The following is a 6,287-nucleotide window of genomic DNA, read 5'->3' on the forward strand; positions in this document are numbered from 1 at the left end:
CAAATAAAACCAAAACATGTAACTGGGGAGGCCACCTTTAATACATATATATATATATATATATATATATATATATATATATATATATAAAATAATTCCATTGTTAAAAGATTAAGACAGAGCTGAGCTGACAAATATTCTACACAGCACACATCCATATACTAAATATAATTTGATACAATTCATTCTGTTGATTATAATTTACAGTTTGGGGATTTTACAGACACGTTTAGAAAATGGATGGCAATGGACAAAGAACTAGGGCAAGAGGAAAAGACAGTGACGCAGTGAATAAAACAAAGTATTTCTTCCTATGACTATGAAAGATGAAAATGTGGTTTTTTTCTTTAAAATAAAACCTGAGATAGGTACTAAGCAAACTATTTCAGATTCTGGTTTTGGTGTATTAAGGAATAAATGGTATCAATCTTCTTGTTAATTTCCTATTCTTTTAAAGTACTATTTTACTCTTAACTGAAACTTAATTGTCTGTTTCCTTAAATTCATTACTGTCAGGAATAGTTAAGGCCTTACAGTTTTAGCTAAGATTTAATTACAAATAGTCTGGAAGGCTTTGGGCCTGGTTAGTTTCTGGAATGTTACAATCTGTATGAATTGATCACTGTCTGATCCCTCAGGCAAGCACACATTTTGGCAAACTGACACAGGACACCCAAATCAATGAGACTTCTTTATTTCAGGAAATCCTATGGCAAAGCTTAATGGTAACACACTTCAGAAATCATATAGCTGATGGTCAGTAGCTACAGAACAGGCTCCAAGAAATTCTAGAACAGTCAAAAGCTACTCACTACTACTGTGACAAGATCCCCATCAATGTGGTTTCCCCATTGCCACCTCCACAGTTCCAAACCTGGACAAGGGAGGGGGATAATTCCTGACATGATCTCTCAGGCAATCAAATTCTTGACAGGCCAAACAAACCACCCAAAGAGAGCTAGTCCAACCTTGGATCATACGTTGGTAACTCAAAGGGAACATGGTCAAGGTTTAAACAAGATCACGGGGAAGGTAAACCTTAAAACATGAGGAGTTCCATGCCACAGCTTTCGCATGGCCAACTTCTTGCTGCAGGAGTCCAGGCAGAAGAGAGAAGAGGTCCAACAATCAATGATTCAGCCCAGACTGCTGGTATACTGTGCTGACAATAAACGACACACAATCCACAAGAAACAAGAGTTCAAGTCTATGAAAAGCCTCACAGTACTTTACATGGCAAGTTCTTAGTAATCCAAAGTTCCACTTAGGAGGGAGCATGTGCAGAGTGCCCCCAGAGTCTCAGACAATGATGGATACAAACGGAGGTTTTCCAGGAATGCAGAGCAGATGTTCCTACAAAGGCTCCTCACCTTTGCACCAGCTTAAAAAGGGAGGCATGGGCCTCTTTAAGACCACTTGATAGAGAGGGGCTTTGGCCTTTCAGCAATGCCCCTGTCGCCTGACCAAACAGGGCGGCACTGCTCAGCCCACCAATACGATACTTCAATCTGCGCGACCCTTCTGCAAACCCCTATCAATTTCTCACAGACAGCTTCTTGCCCAAGGCAAGCTGGTGGCTTGCAGGGAGTAGAAGCACTCTTCCATCTCTGCTCTGAGAACACTGACGGAGATCAACTCACACAGATTGTAACATTCCAGAGGCCAACCAGGCCCAAAGCCTTTCAGACTACTACTAATTCAATCTTAGCTAAAACTACAGGCCTTAACTATTCCTGACAATTACATAGTTTGTATAATTCCATGCATGGTTCACGTAGCCTTTTTGTAGATGGCCAGATATGGGGTGAGTAAACCCTTAGCCAGTTTTACACAGCAAAGGGATTCTATCATCATCATCATCATCATCATCATCATCATCATCATCATCATCTCTCTTTTGTTGCTTGTGGTGGTTTTCTAGACCGAGATGATTCAGAAATGTCCTGACAATTAAACATGTTTTAAGTAGGACTGCTTTCTGGATGTTGGTGTGGATGTATTTTGGTAGGCCCAGTTTCTGAATGGTTGTTGTTGTTGTTATTTTAACTTATGAGTCACCCTACAGCTGACCAATAATAAAACTCATTAAAATGACTGGGTCCAGACATCATGATAACCCATGATGGGTTAATTAAGTCATGATGGGTTATCATGTCATCTAGTGGAAGTTTTTTTTTAATCCACAATGGTTTATTTGACCAAAATAACCCACTCTGATAACCCATGATGGATTAAATAACCTACTCTGCAGACTATGGGTTATTGTGTCATATGGCAGTCACCGTGGGTTATTTTGGCTGGCTACACAACTGTGCAGCAAGAGCAGTCAAAACAGCTGCCACTCAGCTCTTCACTGGCTTACTGATTAGGAACATGTCAAAGCTATCAAGCCAGCAGTGTAGAAGAGGCAGGCTATGAGGTTTGGTCCTGATGTTGCAAACTGCCAAGGCATCTCCCGCTTTTTGGTGTACCTGAAATCTTCGCTGCTTTCAAAATAAGGGCTAGGTTTTCATAGTGCATTGGGTGCCTCCTTAGGTTTTGTCCCAATCCTGCAACTTTCCAAGGCGTTATAGGCATCTTCCTCTTTTGGGGGCACTTGGGATTTTTGCTCCTCTGGAGTAAATGTACAGGGATTTGATGGAGCGGGTGCCTCCTGACTAGGAAAATCCGTGTGTGGAGTATGGTCTCAATCCTGCAAACCCCCAAAGTTTTCTGGGCATCTCCCTCCATTGGGGGCACTGAGGATTTTTTTCTCCTCTGGAGTAAATGCACAAGGGTTTGGTGGTGGAGCAGGTGCCCCCTGACGAGGAGAGGCTGTGTGTGCCTTTTGGGGCACTTGGGATTTTCCCTCCTTGGTGAGATATCACACGGGTTTGATGGTGAATCGGGTGCTTCCTCGTGGGGGCAGGGGGCTGTGTATGAAGTTTTATCCCAATCCTGCAAATGTCCAACACTTCAAAGGTGAAACAGCGCCACTGCTTGGTGTGTGAATCAAATTGCACCCAGTAGCTTAATAAATTACTCCTAGTAGCTCATTACCTCACTCGTGTGGCGGTGGATCGTGGGCTATTTAAAAAAAGCTACAGTATCTTATTAACCCATCATGGGGTATCATAATGTCTGAACGCAGTCAGTATTACTTTAAAAGCAGCAGAATCCCCTCAATATGCACCTGGCCGGATGCATATCAAGCTGCACGTGAATCAGCCATTAGTGTAATCTTATGTCAGTAGCAGTCCTAGTTTGGCTGTGATTTGGGTGGCATCCAACTGGTGTCTCTTCCAAATGGAAGATTCTTTGACTCTGCTGAGGCTTTGCTCAGTGGGACGGAGGTGACCTTTGGAATTCCCATTTCACCATCTCCTATGCTGTTCTAAATGGTCCCTCTGTTATCATGAGTGGCTGAATAACTGAGTCCACAAAGTGAAGGCTTGGCAAACTAAGCCTAGTCTACATTAGGAAGGGTTTAATAATTTTTGCTTTACCACTATGAAACACCAAATAAACGATACTGCCTATGGTAAGGGTACTTAATTAGTAGTGAACTAACTAGGGTCACTGGAGCTTAACCTCTCAGTCATTTTCACTACCCACTTTTAAAAGAATATGTTTCATCTGAGAAATTCAACTTCTGTATTTTCAGCAACTTCTGTGTTCTCCAGACAATATTCTGGAAATGTATTTTGCCATACTGAGTTCTTGAAGTCTGCTCATGGAGCAGACATAATATTAGTCTAAGTCGTCATTACCATAGGGTGCCCATTTTCCCCCTTTCCATCTTAGTCATAGGACAATAAATGCTCTTGAATGGCAGGGTTTCATTGAGGAGGAAGATGATTTGATTTTCTCAGGTGCCTTTAAAAAAAAAGACATAAAGTGATTTACAACAAAAATTTAAAACAGGTAGTGGTGCATTATTCTTTTTGGATACCACTACCCAGATATCCAAGTGAAACATCTGAACTGAGACTATGATGTACAGCTTAACAGTGCTGTAATTCATCCAGATGTATGTACCCCCTTCTTAGACCACTTTCCCCCTTTCCCTCACATTTAGTGATGGGGGAGTGGCAGCTGTCTGATAGCTCTTTGGGATTGCTTTTTGAGGATGTCACATTGAATCGATAAGCTATAGTCTGATAGTCTGAAGTACTCTAAATTTAAGGGCCTTTCTTTAATTCTGTCTCTTTTGAGCTCTTGGAAAGGATCTTCTAGCATCACTAAACTGCATTTTGAACCATATCTAGAACTTGCAAATCCTGTATAATTTGTCTTTTTTTCTTTTTACCATTCTATGTTACATCCCCCCCCCCCCGGAAGGTATTCACACAGTAACAATGCTAAAAGGTTATGTACATTTTAAAAAAATTACTGTGAATCTCTGTTTGTATTTCATCATTATTAAGAAAGGATGGGCACTTTTTAGCTTGCCCTCTTTTTGGGGGACTGCAAAGGTTTCTTTCTTTCATTTATTAAACATAGATTAATTTGCTGTCTTGGACACTAGTGGTCTCTGTTCTCCTTTTTTTTTGCCCCACAGTACAAAGTACATTATTTTAAGCTATGATTTGGTTATTTGCTGGTTGGTTATCTTAAGTGATTAGTTATTTTTAGACTTCTCTATTGTCAGCCTCTTTGCTTCTTGCCAGAAGTTGGGTGGCATATCGCTCAGGCCCAGCAACAACAGATGGGAGACTGTAGTAGTTCTCTCTTAATCTTTCACTGGTTCATACCATTTTAGGGCATGATGCTTCTGTTTCCCAGGGCTGGTTACTTTAAATAATATTGTCCACGTGGAATACTTACACTATAATTATACACATGCTCGTGCTGTGGTTACCTTCAATGAGTGGGGCAAGGCCAAAACTGTATATGACAGCAGAGAAGCTTTTGCTGGGAGGGGCATTTTTTTCTCAAGATTTTTTGAAAACCTGACACCTCCTCTGGCTTTAGGTCCTTCCAGTTCTTTATACCCAAAAAACACCTATGAGAAGGAGACATGTGTCACTACAAATTTAATTGACTTTGATATCACAGACGGAACTCTCTTTAGCCATAAAGGTATAAACACCCAGAAGTTCCCAGATAGTAATGAAAGTCCTATTTATAGCAGTATAAGGTTGTCTCCTAAAAACCAAGAATCACTGCTGGACTCAAGACGATATAATATAAAACATCCGGAGCACTGTGGAAAGAAGCAGACCAACAACTCAATAAACTTGAATAACTCCACAGATTCAGTGGCGGCCTGTGGAATTCCCATTCACATGGTCCACGAAAGGGCTCCTACTCTTAAAGGCCAAGCTGATCAAAAAACAGCATGGGATCAGTGGCACAGATGCTATAAGGATGATGAACCCTATACTAATGAGGAGATAGCTCTTTTGGACTCTTTCTGTGCGTTGGACCTAGAAGCACAGAAAGATATCCTGAGGCGTCTGACGTCTTTGAGAGAACATTTGATAATCAGGCAAGCAGAATTTGCAAGAGAGAAGCACCCGGGTCAGTAGAGGACCGTGCCCTAATCCACCAGGAAAACGATCAAACCAGTGGGAGGGGAGTTGGAAATGGCTCCAATGGAGGGGAGAAAGGCTCACAGAGAGGTCTGGGTATAGCAGAATCTACTCACCAGGATAATAAACTTGCACAACATGACCCAGTGGCTGAAGAGATCACTGCAAGTGCCAGCAGACTAAAATCTCCAATATGGGCTGATATGCGATATTTGGAAGAGGAGGAACTAGGATCTCCGGAAAGGCCTGCTGAACCTGTATACCCCCTCGTAAAGGTGATGGGACCAGTGAAAACTAATGTTAGCAAGATCACGACACAGATGGAATTGATTGAAGAGCTGGAGGAGGACTCGAGGCCATCATCAGGGGCTGAGGAAATTGCAAAGGAGCATCAGTCACTTATAGGGGGAGTAACTTCATCTACTTGTCCCAGAGTGACTATAACAACTCAGAGCTTCCCGCAAGGGGGGTCTGCACCAGTTTGACAAAAAAAGTGCCACTGTAACGTATCACAAATAAGTCTTCTTTCCTGGAATATTGCAGGTTGGCTAAGTAAAGTGGTAGATCCCCCCTTTATGGAATTCATAAAAAAGCATGAGATTTTACTTCTTCAAGAGACATGGGCCAGAGAGGATCTATCTATAAATGGCTTTGCCTCCTACTCTTTAGATGCAACTCCTAGTAACAAAGGTGGGCGGCCCAAAGGAGGACTGGGTATTCTAATAGCTACAAGCATCAGGGCCTCCCTATCTAGATTGGAGCCCCTGACTTATT

The sequence above is a fragment of the Elgaria multicarinata genome, chromosome 2, assembly GCF_023053635.1.
Source record: "Elgaria multicarinata webbii isolate HBS135686 ecotype San Diego chromosome 2, rElgMul1.1.pri, whole genome shotgun sequence".
NCBI classification, from domain to species: Eukaryota; Metazoa; Chordata; class Lepidosauria; order Squamata; family Anguidae; genus Elgaria; species Elgaria multicarinata.